The sequence below is a fragment of the Oncorhynchus clarkii genome, chromosome 29, assembly GCF_045791955.1.
Source record: "Oncorhynchus clarkii lewisi isolate Uvic-CL-2024 chromosome 29, UVic_Ocla_1.0, whole genome shotgun sequence".
In the NCBI taxonomy this organism is placed as follows: domain Eukaryota; kingdom Metazoa; phylum Chordata; class Actinopteri; order Salmoniformes; family Salmonidae; genus Oncorhynchus; species Oncorhynchus clarkii.
In genome coordinates, this window is record NC_092175.1 from 23,348,949 (window position 1) to 23,355,432 (window position 6,484).

Consider the following 6,484-nt stretch of genomic DNA (forward strand, 5'->3'; position numbering starts at 1 on the left):
TTTTATACCCATGTGAAATGAAGGCCTGCAAAGTTTACAGATTTAAGTCTAATAGCATGAGATGAAAGTAGACAAACATCAGAGTATGCAATATGAAGGCATAGTCAGTGGACATTCTGAACCTTGTTTGAGGTCACTAGGTCACATGACCAAGGAGCTATTGAAATTCTACATTTTGAAAAATTAATGTAAAACCATGTGAGATGAAAATGGACCAACTAAAGGGTGTGTAATGTGTGTCTATGCCATTGGGTTAGCCACAACCAGTTTTGAAAGGAGTAATGTTTAAAGAGCTATTGAAATGTGAACATTTTGATTTGTCACTATGTTTACGGTCCCTAACTGTTGTTGGTGGACATAAGGAAAACTACAGGCGAATATCCGTCGAATATCCAATCTGAAACTGTCTTTACCTCGGTGATTAGACATTATTTACTAAATCCAATAACTTAACTCAGTGCAACGTCTGCTCTGTTTCAATTGTCTGGTATGATTGAATAGTTATCAAAATTGTGGCAATAATGAGAGAGATCAAGATATGGTTTTGAATGGCTTAACATTGTGAACAAAGATTTTGGCTACACTACACAGGCTATGTAACACATGGGGTCTAAATGTCAAATGCTTTCATAAAAGACAATTATCACACAGAGCATTACTGACATGTCATTGGCAGCATTTAGACAGCCCAATTCTGAACATAATCCTGACCTGTGTTCCACTAATTGGTCGTTTGATCAATCACAGCAGATCTTTTCACATTATGTTTTTTAGAGCTGATCCGATTGGTCAAACTAATAATTTGTGGAAAAAAAGACCCGAATTGGGCTGCCTGTCTAAACGTAGCCATATATAATAGAACTGTGTTGAGGAATGTTTTCCAGTCTCACTTGATCTGTTTTGTCGAAACCAACCAATCTAGTGATGCTCAACTTCCAGAGTATACAATAATGTATGCATTTTCACTACACTAAACTATCACACCTATTTTTTTTAAATTCATTTCCTTTTTGTGCACTTCAACATTGTCCCTTATGTGTTAATTGTCTGAGTACATTGAGAGATCCATCCTCAGATGAGATCTATTCTTTATCAATGAAGAAATCTTTAGTAAATTGGTGATTTAGCTTTACATAGTCTGTACATGAGATTATCCATTAAGTAAATAATTAGATTTTCCAGTCTGTGTCCAATTTTAAGAATACATACATTGCCTGTCTAAACTGGTGTGTACATGTATTTGTAACAGTTGTTTGTACACCTGAATGTCACACCATACACATTTTTCTTTACAACCAGATGGAAAATAGATATGGAATTCAACATGCCACATGATTTGTTTCATACATACTTACAGAAGAATGTGTAGCAAATCTCACCACATGACTTGACCACATGACTCAATTTACTGTATTGGCCCTCACCGAAGAGCAGCTTTTATTACAACTCTTTGAATCATGTTCATATCTATTAATTACAAATCATTCATAATTACCTATTTATTACCTATAAGTTACCTTGCCACACACACCTGTCTTTTTATCTGATACAATTATCATCCATGACCAAGAAATGCATGAAATGTATAGGTCTACAGAGTAAGGGGACAGCACTTGGTCACAGCATGCAACATTATGGTTCACACAGGGTGTGGCAAGTACTGTATCTACAGTACATGGTGCACGGGAGCTGAGGAATATTGCCACATAATGTCATGTTGTAGATTATAATGTATGATGATATGGATCAGAATGAAGAGGATTGTGGATGTTTAAAAAATGTTAAAAAGTCAAATGTTACACTCAGTGCTTGACTTGAGCAATTTCTACAGCTTGAGTTCCTGCACCTCTTTTAGAATATTACCTCAAAAGTATTGTGGAGTTCCTGCAACTAAATATAAACATCTATTTCAATCCAAGTCAAGCACTGGTTACGCTTTTAGTATGATATGAATCCATGTCTTTCTTTTCTGTGGGAAAAGGGACAATCATTTTTAAAAGATATCCACCCACAGTACCAGTCAAAAGTTTGGACACACCTACTAAATCCAGGGTTTTTCTTTATTTTTACTATTTTCGACATTGTAGCATAATAGTGAAGACATCAAAACTGAAATAACACAAATGGAATCATGTAGTAAGCAAAATATATGTTATATTTAAGATTGTTCAAAGTAGCCACCCTTTGCCTTGATGACAGACACATCTCAACATCATCTGTTCAGAGGAGACTGCGTGAATCAGGCCTTCATGGTCGAATTGCTGCAAAGAAACCACTACTAAAGGACACCAATAATAAGAAGAGGCATGCTTGCGCCAAGAAACACGCACAATGGACATTAGACCTTGGTCTGATGAGTCCAAATTTGAGATTATTGGTTCCATCCGCCGTGTCTTTGTGAGACGCAGAATTGGTGAAAGGATTCTCTCCGCTTGTGTGGTTCCCACCGTGAAGCATGGAGGAGGAGGTGTGATGGTGTAGGGGTGCTTTGCTGGTGACACTGTCTGTAATTTATTTAGAATTCAAGGCACACTTAACCAGCATGGCTACCACAGCATTCTGCATCAATACGCCATCCCATCTGGTTTGCGGTTAGTGGAACTATCATTTGTTTTTCAACAGGACAATCACCCAACACACACCCAGGCTGTGTAAGGGCTATTTGACCAAGAAGGAGAGTGATGGAGTGCTGCATCAGATGACCTGGCCTCCGCAATCACCTGAGCTCAACCCAATTGAGATGGTTTGGAATGAGTCCTTCACTCGCAAAGTGAAGGAAAAGCAGCCAACAAGTGCTCAGCATGTATGGAGACTCTTTCAAAACTGTTGGAAAAGCATTCCAAGGGAAGTTGGTTGAGAGAATGCCAAGAGTGTGCAAAGCTGTCATCAAGGCAAAGGGTGGCTACTTTGAAGAATCTAATCTAGAATCTAAAATACATATGTTGTTTGGTTCCTACATGATTCCATGTGTGTTATTTCATAGTTTTGATGTGTTCTCTATTATTCTACAATGTTGAAAATAGTTTAAAAAAATTAGAAAAACACTCGAATGAGTAGGTGTGTCCAAACTTTTGACTGGTACTGTACATTGAGTGTAAAGTCAGGCCATTGTTGTCTTGCTTTATTCAAGCCACACTAGGGACATCATTTAAACCCAGTTTTAAGCCCTTATTTGGTTCTTTCTGAACCACATAGTACCAGAGTAACACTGTGGATCTCTCATTGAAATAAACATTGTGTCAACTTGGAACTGTTGTGAATGAAGCTGTATGGATAATGCATAGAGCTTCAGACAAGTAGGGAATGTGGAGTTAATAATACATTAGCTTTAGATTATGTTTTGGTATGAGTTGAGGACAGGAGTGACAGTGGAACACCATGGTTTAATAGTGAGTAATGTTGTTTTCATACCAACAAAATATTAGGCTTACAGTAAATGTTGTTCGACGACAGAGCATAGTAGTAAAATGGGGAATAAAACCCTTACTATATGATATATTCAGGTGTTTCTAATCTAGGTTTTAACATTAAATCTTGTATGTTATTCTCACAATCACATTCTATCAAGTTCCAAGCTCCCATGATTAGGCCAATGAGGATTTGATTGGTGATGTTATCATCTAGCCACACAGTGGCAGTGTTGGTCTTTCACTTTTAAAAATGGAAGACTATAGTTGATCATGTAACAGAGGTCTTAGAAGCAGAACATAAAACACACTTGTCTCTCATGGATTGTTGGAGTAGGCAAGTGCAGCAAGTGAGGAGTGAGTGTAAAATCTTGTATGGAGAGGCAGTGAAAGTAGTTCACGCAGACACAAGCAGGGCACCTAGAAGAGCAGGTATTCTAGAGTAGGCCGTCATTGTAAATAAGAATTTGTTCTTAACTGACTTGCCTAGTTAAATAAAGGTTAAATAGAAAATAAAACAAATACAAAAACCAGAATGAAGTTTGAGAATGATGTAGGTAGCATAATGGGGGAGAACACAATACTGGTAGTAGACATGAGGAAGGTTGTTTGTTTGTGACAGCAGCAATCAATCGTACAGAAAAATTACAATCTAAGACTAAGAAGATACATATTATAGAGGAGCAGGCAGTAAATGATCTTGGAATTACAAGACTGACATGTTAAAATGTAAAGGGTGCAGGGGCGCCACTTTGGTTTTAGAAGTGGGGGGGGGCATAACCTGGTGGGGTGTCCTCCCCCAGAATTTCTTTGGGCATCTAAAGCTCATTTCCTGAATTTTTACACAATCCAATATGCCATCTCTATTTAGAGCAAAAAGTAAGCAAAAATGGCCACAGTCATCAAACTAGGTAAGAGATCATTATTAAATATGTTTAAGTGATTAATAAGACTGAACTAGATCAAAGGTAATTCAATAATAAACATTGTGTTGCATCTTTAACCAATAGTCTAATAAATGAACAATTCTTGAAAAAATACAGACTTTTGATTGTTTTTATTAAGACATCACCCATATCAAGTTTCAGCCAGATCGACCAGCCAGTCCGAGCCGCCTACATGCCTGACCTCCACCAGTCTAGTCAATAACTCAACTCTCTCCCAACACAAGTTCCTTCCCAGTTCCCAACTTTACTTTCTTATGTTCCCAAAGGAAAGGTTTGGAAACAAAAAAATCATGCAAAAAAAACAACATACACCTCAAATATACATTAACACACAGAAACAGCAAATCCTCCATATAATTAATCTCATAGGCCTAATAGTACTATAGAGCTCTTTTTACACAATTTAGCTGGAACGCCCCGTCCTGTCCCTAGGGGTCCACCACCCTGCAGCGCCCTAACCCAACACACCCCACTCAGCTTTAGGATCTTTGTGTAACAGTCTAACAGGTTTTGGGTGTGTTAGGTCAAGGCGAGAGAGACAACCCACAGGACGGGAGATCCCCAGGGCCAGGACTGAGCAGCCCAGCAGCTAGGGATTGCCTACGTAGGTATCTCCCCTGATGTGGACATGTTTTCAATACAGACTCTTTTATTTGTACTGTAATCCCTATAAGGTGATACTTTATGAAAGTTGCCCAGTATATACAGTGCCTTGCGAAAGTATTCGGCCCCCTTGAACTTTGCGACTTTTTGCCACATTTCAGGCTTCAAACATAAAGATATAAAACTGTATTTTTTGTGAAGAATCAACAACAAGTGGGACACAATCATGAAGTGGAACGACATTTATTGGATATTTCAAACTTTTTTAACAAATCAAAAACTGAAAAATTGGGCGTGCAAAATTATTCAGCCCCTTTACTTTCAGTGCAGCAAACTCTCTCCAGAAGTTCAGTGAGGATCTCTGAATGATCCAATGTTGACCTAAATGACCAATGATGATAAATACAATCCACCTGTGTGTAATCAAGTCTCCGTATAAATGCACCTGCACTGTGATAGTCTCAGAGGTCCGTTAAAAGCGCAGAGAGCATCATGAAGAACAAGAAACACACCAGGCAGGTCCGAGATACTGTTGTGAAGAAGTTTAAAGCCGGATTTGGATACAAAAAGATTTCCCATGCTTTAAACATCCCAAGGAGCACTGTGCAAGCGATAATATTGAAATGGAATGAGTATCAGACCACTGCAAATCTACCAAGACCTGGCCGTCCCTCTAAACTTTCAGCTCATACAAGGAGAAGACTGATCAGAGATGCAGCCAAGAGGCCCATGATCACTCTGGATGAACTGCAGAGATCTACAGCTGAGGTGGGAGACTCTGTCCATAGGACAACAATCAGTTGTATATTGCACAAATCTGGCCTTTATGGAAGAGTGGCAAGAAGAAAGCCATTTCTTAAAGATATCCATAAAAAGTGTTGTTTAAAGTTTGCCACAAGCCACCTGGGAGACACACCAAACATGTGGAAGAAGGTGCTCTGGTCAGATGAAACCAAAATTGAACTTTTTGGCAATAATGCAAAACGTTATGTTTGGCGTAAAAGCAACACAGCTCATCACCCTGAACACACCATCTCCATTGTCAAACATGGTGGTGGCAGCATCATGGTTTGGGCCTGCTTTTCTTCAGCAGGGACAGGGAAGATGGTTAAAATTGATGGGAAGATGGATGGAGCCAAATACAGGACCATTCTGGAAGTAAACCTGATGGAGTCTGCAAAAGACCTGAGACTGGGACGGAGATTTGTCTTCCAACAAGACAATGATCCAAAACAGAAAGCAAAATCTACAATGGAATGGTTCAAAAATAAACATATCCAGGTGTTAGAATGGCCAAGTCAAAGTCCAGACCTGAATCCAATCGAGAATCTGTGGAAAGAACTGAAAACTGCTGTTCACAAATGCTCTCCATCCAACCTCACTGAGCTCGAGCTGTTTTGCAAGGAGGAATGGGAAAAAATGTCAGTCTCTCGATGTGCAAAACTGATAGAGACATACCCCACTTGTTGTTGATTCTTCACAAAAAAATACAGTTTTATATCTTTATGTTTGAAGCCTGAAATGTGG